A 7,597-nucleotide genomic window follows, 5' to 3' on the forward strand; every position below is an offset into this window, starting at 1 on the left:
CACAATAGAAAATTATTTATATTTCAAACACTCATCTATTTGAATTAATCTACTAAACTTGTTAGGTATTCAAAGCTCAAATTTTTTTTATTTTAAAACAAACTCCTACCTCGAGGAATCAAGCCCGCAACAATTCTAACACAATATGTCCCTTTTTCCCTCGGCTTGCAATAACAGTGGTTGCATCCACAGCTTCGCTTACTTCCACAATAACAGAAATAGCTTTAATTGTAACATGCAACCTCGATAACTCAATCCTAAATCATCAATTTCATGCAATCTTTAATAATATATAATGGAATACTAACGGCAAGGGTTCGAAGTAAAACATACTTACGGTAACAGCAGAACATTGCAGTCGCAATCCCGAACTGACCCAGCAGCACTCCAATAGTGGCCAGAAGCTCCGATAGTTCAGCAGCAACCTTAATTTCGACATGAAATCATCGAAACTCAACCCTACGATACCAACAGCTGAGAATTTCTAGCAACATATATCAGAATACTGACTTCAAAGGTTCCAGAAACAAAACGCTTACCAAGAAGGTAGGGGTTCCACCGGTGGTGACTGAGAAATGGCTCAGCGGAGGAAAATGAGGCACAGCGGCGACTGGCGGTGACAAACAGCGGATCTGATGGCGATGAGAAGGCAGCGCGACCTCCCTATCTTTCTCTCTTTGCGGGTCTGTCTCCCGGCGGCGGCTCAATGGCGGATTGGCGGCTTTGTGGTGATGGTGTGGTAGGATGCGACGGTGGCTCGACAACGGCAGTGTGATGGTGACATGACGAGGTGGCGATGCAGGACAGCTCGGCGACGGCTCCCTCTCTCTTCTCCTTCCTTCTCATCGCAGCTCTCCCTCTCTTCTTCGATGGCGACATTGGACGGCAGCAATAACGAGCTCGACGGCAACAGCGTCGCCAAGACGCGACGGAACAACAACGACAAGGGCTTCTCACTCTCCTTGAACTCTGCGTGCCTCTCTATCACTATATGCTTCTCATGTGCGACGACGACGGTGACTCTCAGTCCCGCCGGCGTCGTCCTTCCCCCTCTGTTTCTCCTCTTTCCCACAGCTCTCTCGGATCTCTCTCTCTCTTTTCATCTGATTTCCCTCTTTTCCCCCTTTTTGTTTTGATCACTATGTGTGTTGTGTTGAGGAAGAAGGGAAAGGGGAATGGCGGCTAGGGTTAGAGGGAAAGGGTGAGTGGTGGTGAGTGTAAGTGTGGGTAGGGATTAGGGTAAAATTAGTGTTAATATATTATCGAGGACTTGCCTGGGACCTTGCTGTATCACCTGCGGTGGTATCGCAGCTGCTCTGGGGTTACTTAAGAAGAGCTCAGGCGACAAGAATCTCCTACCATACTGATACCACCACTCCAAGTACTCATGTGAAGGTCATGTATCTGGAACCAGTGAATGTGCCAACCCTGTAACCTATGAAAAAACCACCGATCTCCGCCTCTCCCATCCTTAGACATAAAGAAATCTATGTCTAATGTAGCATGAGGTCGATGCTGAACCCCACCAAACTACGACAACACCCGATCCACCTGATGCCACTTTATGATAGCAAAATAGACCAATGCTATCGCGGCCCTCCTCAACACTATATGTCGTGGCTCCAATATCTCGGGGTGCACCACCTGAATGATATCAGGCATGCTATATGGTATCCACACGAATTGTGAACACAACCACGACTTGTTAGTCATCATAAATAATTAAAAGTGCAAAGACAAAAGACAGAGATGAACAAATTGAAACCATAAATACTCACATCCCCGGGCTGGAGTAAATCTATCTTAAGCCTCCAATGTGCAACCCGAGGCCCCTTGTCGGTCAACATCGGCTGGTAACCTGACCATCTGAAAACCAAAACATTTAATCAACAAGGAAGTAAACCGATGAATTCTTAAAAACATAATGCTGAACCCAAAAGAGAGTACCTCGACGCCAACGGCCAATGAAAGATATCAAATCCATCCGGCCAGAAACTAGGGAACCTCTAAAAGATCCACTATTGCAGAAGCTGCAATGGACAGGCCAACTTGACGACATTCCTATTGGCTACACGACACATGCACCTATATAACCATGAGAGTGCAGTAGACCCCCAACTATACTGACCCATGTCCTCTAGCCTGGCGACGTAGGGTAGCCAACGGATGTGAAGACGTGTACCAGACTTATCCCCAAATAGCTGTGTCGATAAGAGCATCATAATATACACACATGCATACCCCTTAACCGTCTCATCGTTTGCCCCCCATGCAGAAGCTCACTAAATGTGTCCTACATCCAAGTGCATTTCACTGTGAACTTGTCAATGCAGTTCGCAGGAGGCAACACACCCAACAGCTCCTCAAACCATACCCATGTTGGGTGGCCACTCTCGATATCTCGCTCAAAGTCTGTGAGGCATCCGCTGACATACTGATAGTTGATCGGAAGCCCTAGCTGGTATGTTACATCCTACAGCGTGATTGTGCATTCCCCGAACGGTATGTGGAAATTATGCATCTCCAGGCGCCATCTCTCCACGAATGCGCTCACTAATGCGTGAGTATCTTTCTTATCCTTTCGTAGTAATTTGCATGTGAATTTGCTAGATTATTCTAAGATTTAGGTGTTTTAAGCCACCATGAATGCTACTTTGAGTTGTTTTACAATTTGATTTATTATAGGTAGCATTCGGGTGAGTTTGGCAAAGTGCAAAGAGAATTCGTGGATGTTGTCAACCCTGACCTCTTCGCACTCCAACAAGCATAATTTGAGCTATAGAGATCCAATTGATGCAGTTTTAATGGCATTGGAAAGCCAACTTCTAGGGCTTTCCAACGATATATAATAGTCTATGCTTACGCATTATTTTTATAGCGTAAGGTGGCACCAAACACCATGGATTGCAAGTATGGCGCCACCCAATTGCCATATTCTCAAGTCAAACGCCACGACTCCAAGTATGGCTCCATGAGTGATGCCAATTAGCTCCAAATGCCGTCATTGGGGTGGCAAACGCTTGGACTTCAAGTATGGCATCAAGCTCCTCGAGTTTCATGCCTTTCCAATGCTTTAGGTGGTGCCAAATGCCACTTGCCCTTGGAGCTCTCTCCCCTCTCTCTCTTCCTCTCATATTCCGCACTTTACACTTTTCTCTGTTAGGATTTTTCACACCATGAGCAACTAAACCTCCATTTTTAAGGTTAGGAGCTCTGTTTATTTGGATGGATTAATAACTATTATTTTCTACTTTGATTTATGCATTGATTTACATTCAAGAATTTGTTTCATTTTTCATCCTACGGATTAGAGTGTATTGGAAGATAACTTTTTTCTAGCTTGAATTCTTGTTGAATCTTGGAAAAGTTATATCACCTGAATAACAGCTTGAAATTGAATTCTCACAACTCTCTAACTATCTAGATTTAATATGATACGTGACATATAATCATATCATCTTTGGATTTTCAGAGTTTTGTGTGGCTTATAAACTAGGATTTGAACTTAAACCCTCTAATTAGATTAAGTGACCAAGGAATTGGGAGTTGATTGAGTTAGAGGAGGATTAAATTACCAAAGAATTGGAGTTTAATCACTTAAAGTTTGCTATGAATTGAATCTTTGCATAATCAAGGTAGTTAGTAGGAATTGTTAATCCTAAAATTTGAACATCTCCAAAACCTTAACTATTTTCTCTCATTAATTCTCACAACCAATTTACTATTTGCTTTCTTAGATCTTTTGAATTATTGTTTAATGCAATTGAACCCAAAACACTCCTTTTTGCTTGTCTGACTAAGTGAATCACTCAATTATTGTTGCTTGATCCATCAATCCTCGTGGGATCGACCCTCACTCACCTGAGATATTACTTGGTATGACCCGATGCACTTGCCGGTTAGTTTGTGGTTTAAAATTCTGCATCACTCACCAATGGCTCGTCCAATCAAAACCAAGTCTTGTTCAATCATACAAGATGGTATAAACCGGCCATCTACAAGTACGGAACAATCCTATCATCCAATGGCATATCGTGTTGCTGTTTCATGCTGGTGATACATCGATGGAGCTGGACAAGGATAGAAAATTTCTGATCACAATCGTAACAAAACAGTATTCAATGCATAGAATTCTAAAAATGCTAAACATTGCATGCTCTCATTTTTAAAAAACCGTTTACAATAACGCCAACAAATTCTTCATAGGGCCCAATACAAAACACTAAATAATTCATGACCCGATTCCAAAAAAAAAAAAATAATAAATTTACCAAAACATATAGTCTTACACGTTGACACAAAATAAAAAATGCTAAAACTAAACTGGATTAAGTGCATCACAACGCTAAAAAAAAATTATCTTTAACGTATCAAAAATATAAAAAATTTTATATTTAACCCTAACCCTAAACTAAGTCTCGCTGAATATAAAAGTAAGAGTAAAGGACAAAAATGTTCCTGACCTTTTTTTTGCGGACATTTTCGTCTTCAACGAAGGAAAAATACATTTAAGTCCCTCACCCCGAAAAACATGGACATTTCAATCCTTCTGTTGAGTTCAGGCGTTTGGACTGGACGAAAAAGTCTGACCTGGCAAAGATGGCGCTAACCTGGCCGTTACGGAGGCCACGTGGCAGGGATTAATTCGAAACAGGACATATAAGTCCCTGGAGACAAAAACGACGCCGTTTTGGTAACCTACCACAATCTTTCAAATTTCTCTGCCCTTTTTTTCTTCCTTCGTCCTTTTTCCCTTCCATTCTTCTTCCTTGGCCCTTGCCTCCATCACCGCCGCACAGCCGCGCCTCCGTCAGCCACCATCAACGTCGGCAACCTCCTCTTTCCTCTCTTTTCGCGTCTTCTTCCCTTTCTCACTCCCTTACTCCCATTAGTCTTTCTCTCTTCTCACCTTCCTTCCACCCACCATTCGTCCGCGACAACCTTCTCGGTGACCCACTGCCGCCGCGCCGCCGCCTCTCTACTGGCGCACCACCGTCGCTATTAGGACCCAACCATCATTTCCTCTCTCTCTCATTACCACCCCTGTGCTTCCCAGGTCTTCTTTCTCTCTGTTTAATTCACCATGTTATTGCAATTAGTTAATTAATATTGTTTAGTTAGTTTTGTTTAGCTAATTTCAATTAGGTTAGATTAGTTAGTTACATTAAGTTGTTAGAGAATCTGGCGTGGATAGTGGATTAGGTCTTGCTTGCTTAATGCTGCTGTCTGTGCAATCACTGTTTGTAGTTCATTATATTTAGTTTGTTCAATTGTTCTTAAGTTGTTAGGATTAGGGTTGGTTAATGGAAATTACTGAGACTGATGTTTTACACTGTTGCTGTGTAAATTCTCATTGTTAGGATTATTTAGTTTCATAATGCATATTGAACTTCAATTTTGATTCAGTGAGACTTGATTATTTGATCTACACTCTCTACCTATAATTGACTGTTGAATTCATTGAAAAGAGTGTTGACTGAGTAAATTACATGTTCTTTGTACTGTTTGTTGCTGCAACTTGGATTGTTACTGCTGTTTTGCTACTAGAGCGATGTGCTTTTCTTGAAATTTTAATTGTCAATTGCTCAAGCTCAATCACCCACTTTGTTGTTGCTTCATGTTTAGCTGCTACTGATTTTTCATCACATGTTGGCTTGTCCATTCCCTCCCTATGAGTGTACATATAATTTTTGTGTGCTTAATTATCAAGGAATTCATATGGAATGTAAAATTGTTTGTTTGACTTTGGAAAATGTACTATGTACTACTGAGATACTGCCGAATTTTAGAAAAGTTTTGTTTTCAAAACTCAATCTTCACTTTGATTAATTGACTTGATATGCACGCTTTTCACTTTGAATGTTGCCAAGGCCAATTAATCACTAACCCGGCTTGTCATTTCTCTGTTTAGTTGAGATTTCCCATTCTTATATTTCACTAAGCTGCTTTATATTCCTTATTTCCACTCATCTTTGAAGAGTGTTTGTGTGATGCTTTGATGTTTGATGTGTACTTCTTCATTCAACCTCTTTTTGCAATGTGAATTACATGAATGGCCACATGTATATTCAAATTTTTACTTGAGGTTTATCAACTTCAATTTTTCTATCAATGTGCATCACTCATTCTTCATTCAATTCCACCACTGTATAGTTTTGAATGGTTGCATTGTATGAGTGTGAATTGTGTAGAGGTCCTGCTTGTGAGCTGCTGTTTCTTCTATTTTACCATTTCTTGTGAGCGGTTATTGTCAATCCATTTCTTATAGACTGTTTGTACTTTCCAGGATGAGGACCACTGGCAAGGGTAAACAACTTGCCAAAGGAAAGAAATCAACTGGAAAGGAAAACAACCAGCTAAAGAGAGCACTAGTCTCTTCTCTGATCCCGACATGGGAGTCCCGGCAGAGGACACATCTAACTTCCCGAATCGATATTATGACATGCTGGATGAGATGGATACTCCTGAGGATCGCTCACAGGGCCAACAGCTACTCAAAAGAGAGGCAGGAGGAGGTCGCTAGCGTTGATGGTGGCTGACGGAGGCGCGGCTGTGCGACGGTGATGGAGGCAGGGGCCAAGGAAGAAGAATGGACGGGAAAAAGGACGAAGGAAGAAGAAAAGGGCAGAGAAATTTGAAAGATTGGGGGAGGTTACCAAAACGGCGTCGTTTTCGTCTCCAGGGACTTATATGTCCTGTTTCGAAATGCTCCCTGCCACGTGGCCTCCGTAACGGCCAGGTCAGCGCCACCTCTGCCAGGTCAGAATTTTTCGTCCAGTCCAAACGCCTGAATTCAATGGAAGGACATAAATGTCCACGTTTTTTGGGGGTGAGGGACTTGAATGTATTTTTCCTTCCTTGAGGACGAAAATGTCCGCGAAAAAAAAAGGTCAGGGACCTATTTGTCCTTTACTCTAAAAGTAATAACTTCAAATATCTAACGTAGCCTAAAATCTTAACAAACTTTTTTAGGTACCATTTCAAGTTCTCAAAATCTAACCACATAATAGCTTACTACTTCTAACAAGCATTTATGTTAAAAAAAAATTTCTAATTCCTAATTACCGACTCTAAACAACTACTACACGAATTATGTTAACATTATTAAAATGACTAATTTATATTCAAAACAAAAATTTTTGTTCACTAACCTCAAGGTGGACGGCACAAGCAATATGCGCGACTCCATCTAATTAATAGAGACGATTCGAATCGTCCTCCATTTGTTCGGATTCGATTTTTCTGGGGTTGCTTTTCAATATTTCGTTGCTGGGTGGTAGGGTTCGTGGAGGGGTTTGTATGTTTTGTAATTCGAATGAATTGCTTTCGAATTGTATATATAGGCACGTTCACACTAAATCTACCCTATTTGATTCGATTTAGTATGGAACCTTTTTGCATGTAAATCGAATCTATGTGCGTCGATTTACCAATACTATTGGCTTCGATTTTCTGTGAGCGTGTTAAAACCATCCAGCTCATTGTAAATTGAATATTTTTCATTCGATTTAGTAGTGGAGATAACAGACAAGTAATTTGAATCTTATAAATTTAATTTATATATATATATATATATATATATATATATATATATATA

This window comes from Arachis ipaensis, chromosome B07 (assembly GCF_000816755.2).
Source record: "Arachis ipaensis cultivar K30076 chromosome B07, Araip1.1, whole genome shotgun sequence".
Classification (NCBI taxonomy): Eukaryota; Viridiplantae; Streptophyta; class Magnoliopsida; order Fabales; family Fabaceae; genus Arachis; species Arachis ipaensis.